Genomic DNA, 4,455 nt, shown 5'->3' with positions numbered 1-4,455 from the left:
ACATGTATCAGCTAAATATGTGAACACGCATAAGAGTTCTGATTATTAAATTTTATTTACTTATAGGTAGTCCAATTCCCAATAATTTTCACTCGCAGTCGTACGATGACACGATAACACGAATATCGTGTTAGCAGATAGACCATTATAGACATAAGGCAAACATAATACTATTTAGGAAATAGGAGGTAACCAATGGCGTAGTCTGGGGGGTTTTGGGTGTTGCACAATTTGTAAAAATCACGAACATTATTTTGTACATAGATAATAATAATTTTAAAAGCAGGTAAGTTGTTGTCACTCTGCTGTACAGTAGATTACAAGTTGGTTACTGTAATGGATGGTGTTAAATTTGAATTAAAATTTCAATGATGTAATATAATTGTGTACAAAAAACGATTCTGAGCGGAGACGGTCAGTCAGCCTATGATATTATTAAGTAAATTTTAAGATATTATTGTGAATAAAGTAATTCATTTACCTACTTACGTGGAACCTTGTTTTATATTAGGTAGTAGGTATTAAACAATTTCAACTACATTCAAATGTAAATTTTCTACTAATTCACTGTGTTCAGTGTACGTACATTTAGCAATCTTCCAAGGCTCCAAACTACCTATACAACAAAATGCCCTCAACAAATTATTATATACATACCACAGTACCTACCACACCTGGCGTAAAATAGCTAATAGGGGAGGTAAATATGTAATAGCACGACGACGCGCACTTGGCTATAGTATTTGTATTATACTATTATAATATAATGAAAATAAAAAAAATGCATAAAATTAACTAATTAATACAATTATTTCAATGATAATAATTATAAGCGACATATTATATTGTAATTTACCAAAAAATAACAAATGTTCGCTACCCATGACGGTAAAATTCACCACATTGTACCAAGTGCGATATTGCTTTGAGGGAAATTGGTACATTTCTACAGTTCACGTTAAACTTTTGGAACATATTTTTTTAGATTTCCATGGTCTGATTATTTATTTTCATTGTTATTATATTTTGTGAACAATATTTTCCACTTTAGGTTTCCAATTATTTATTTTCCTATTAATTATTTTTTAACAAATCTGATTTCCATATAATTGTTTTTATATTTTTTGGATTTCCATGGTTTAGATTTCTGACTATTTATTTTCATAGTTATTATATTGTGTGTACAATATTTTCAATGAATTTAGGTTCCCAATTATTTATTTTCCCATAAATTATTTTCTAACAAATCAGTTTTCCATATAATTATTTTTTTTATTTTCCAAAAAATTATTTTCCTAAACATTATATATACAGGATATACAGTAGGTACCTATGTTAAATAAATTGCCACACTTTATATTATAATGTAGGTACTTTGGTTTATATGAATGGTAGTCACCGTTATCATGGGTCCCAAATTTCGTACAGGGGCCTCATTTAAAACTTTGGCCTCTGGGCCTTAAAATATCTTAATCCGGGCTTGTATACGGTCCTAACAAAAAAACAAAATACAGAACATCGTTATAATAACAATGAGCCCAGGGGTGGATCTAGGGGAGGGTTCAGGAGGTCAGCAGACCCACAATTAATATTTTCTGATCAAATTGGCTGTATGTAAACTGCGGCAAAACAAAATTTTACATTATACAATCTGCGACAAAACCGATAAGATACATTATACAAACGGCGGCAACTTATTTTATATAGGTACCTTCTATATACCTATACTATATTATAGTACCTAAATCATATATACCTACCAATGTGTACCTACTACCTATGTACGTTTATCATTTAATTAATTATGTGATTTTGCGTCTTGCGTAGAAATTGGTAAGGTAAATCCAAATGTATTTTTAAATTTTAACGAAGCATATCGGTAATATTGGTTCCTTTACTTTTGATAATACTAGTTAGTATCTACTTACAAGTGCTAAATGTTAGTAGGGTTAAAAGTTTATTCAATGTGATGGAATTTACAACAATGTTTAGCCAGAATGGCAAACAATTAACAGTGTTAATCAATTTTAAATTCAAATTTAAATATGAATCAAAAATAAGTGGTAATAAAACGTGGTAATGCGCTAATAAAACATGCAAGGAAAAATTGGTCTTCAACAAGGAAAAAATTCTAATACAAGATAAATCAGTTTTGGATCATTATCATGAAGCATATTCTACAATTGAGCGTCAAGCAGTAAGTAATAATATCGAACGAAATATATCTGAAAGCAATATAAACGAAATGCCATCTAAAATAATAAGAAAAGAATTTCGTAGTTTAGGAAACGATACACAATTACTGACTAATGATATTTCATATATTCGTAAAAATGCATATAATAAAAAAACCAAATATCACCCACCACTTCCCAAGAATATTAATGAAGTACATAAAGCTCTAATAAATATGAATATTACGACTAACAAAAATGAAAACTTTTTGCTAATAAATGAGAAGGAAACATTCCAGTTCTATACTAAATTTTTTTACCAGTTTTTTGTACTGCATGGTTTTCAAAATGGTATATATACGTCTCTGGTATATGCATTGCTTCCCAATAAACGTACATCGACTTAGGAACATGTATTTAAAAAGTTACATGATGCATGTTTGACCGAAGGACTTGTACTTAACCCAAATATGTTCGTAATTGATTTTGAAATTGAAATGCACGAAGCGGTCCGCGGTATATGAAGGACAATTTTTAAATTATATTTTTGGTCTTCCGTTCCCTGAACCTGATGAAGTCGAAGATTCGTTTGTTTTTGATTTAATTGCAGATATGCCATCTAATAATCAAATAGTACAATTTTGTGATTATTTAACAGAAACTTATATGCAAGACATATTTCCTCCTTCTTTGTGGGCATCGATATCAGAAGTTATAACAAATAATGTATGTGAATCTTTCCATTCAAAATTTAACGAACATTTTTATTATCATCATCCATCACTATATAAATGTATAGATGCTCTACAGGATATTCAAGTTGACACATATATAAAAATTAAAAGTACAGAAGAAGGTGTAATACAAAAAAGAAATAAAGCGACAATGCAAAAATACAAATTTATTAACGAACAGCGGCAAATGAAAGAAGATGGACGAATTTCAAGATATGAATTTTTGAAAAAAAAAGTATGTTTTAAGAATAAACGACAAAATGTTAATTAGAAACATATTGTATTATTATTTTATTTTTTAAAATTTTTTTTTTCGATTTTACGATCATTTTATGATCTTTTAAAATCATTTTTAGTAATAATAATATTTTTCAATTTTAAAATTGGTTTTTTTTTATTTTTACGCCTAATACTCTATGAGTTTCTAGAGACATCTATGGAGTATACTATTATAGGTAATGTCTATATTACAAGATAGCGTACAAACTACAAACGTTATCGATCATGAAGTTAGGCAACCGATAAAATACGTATTATACCTAATTAAACGATAAACGTATAATATATAGTTTATCGTATCGATATGTATTATATAGGTGGTATATATAAAAGGTATATAAAATAAGTTGCCACAGTTTGTATAATGAATCTTAACGGTTTTGTCGCAGATTGTATAATGTAAATTTTTTTTGCCGCAGTTTATATATCAACTTTTAGAAAAAGGTTAATTTTGCCGCAGTTTACCATCTCCTATCAAATTGGCCTCTTCTCATATCTTGGGTATGAACCCTAGGGACCCTCGAATAAACACACATACAGTATAAATTAATTTTTTTTATTTTATACACCTGTTACACAAGTATAGATTTCTAATCTGGTTTTAATAAGTGGCCTCTTGAAATATCCCGACACACAATTTCCTAACTCTGGATCCGCCCCTGACAATGGCGCGTAATAACGCGTCGGCCTTTTACGTAAAAAGAGACGCGAGAAAAAAAATGGTTTGAGCGTCGTTCAGAGGCGGTACAATCGATGTATATGTGACGACGTCCACCCGGGAGTAAAGCAGAAGCGTGAGGAGTGCCATATTTATGCAAGGACAGATGGGACATTTGCACTGAGCCCACTCAAAAGAGGTGCCCAGCAACTTCAGGTATACAAAATATTAATTTCGTACCTTTTTATAATACTTTGGAAAAATAAAATAGATTTGGATTTTACTTGGATATTTTTGTGGGTTATAAAGTATAATCCATTTTCCCTGAAAGCAAAAGCCTTAATTAACTTTGCCGACAGCAAAATCTTATAAATTGCCGTTATTATCGTTGTACTATTAAACTATTGACGTTATTGTCTTGCGTAGTTACTTCGTATTTATTGTATAATCTATTTGTCATTTGTTTATTATTTTTAATAATTTAAAATGTCAAAAAAATACTTTATGGTTCAATGAAGAGAAAATTAAAGGACAGACGAGATGAAGCAACAAAAATACTACACGGTAGTTTAGATAAATTTACGTTTAGAACTAGTTTATCTACTAGCGA

At 29.8% G+C, this 4,455-nt stretch overlaps 1 pseudogene; it reads left to right on the top strand.

Annotated features, from left to right (window-relative positions):
• The first annotated feature begins 1,969 nt into the window (after positions 1–1,969).
• On the top strand, positions 1,970–2,698 carry LOC132936998 (uncharacterized; annotated as a pseudogene).
• Positions 2,699–4,455: the final 1,757 nt, after the last annotated feature.

The sequence above is a fragment of the Metopolophium dirhodum genome, chromosome 1, assembly GCF_019925205.1.
Source record: "Metopolophium dirhodum isolate CAU chromosome 1, ASM1992520v1, whole genome shotgun sequence".
In the NCBI taxonomy this organism is placed as follows: Eukaryota; Metazoa; Arthropoda; class Insecta; order Hemiptera; family Aphididae; genus Metopolophium; species Metopolophium dirhodum.
The sequence above is the reverse complement of the archived record's forward strand: the minus strand, read 5'-3'. Positions and strand labels throughout refer to the sequence as shown.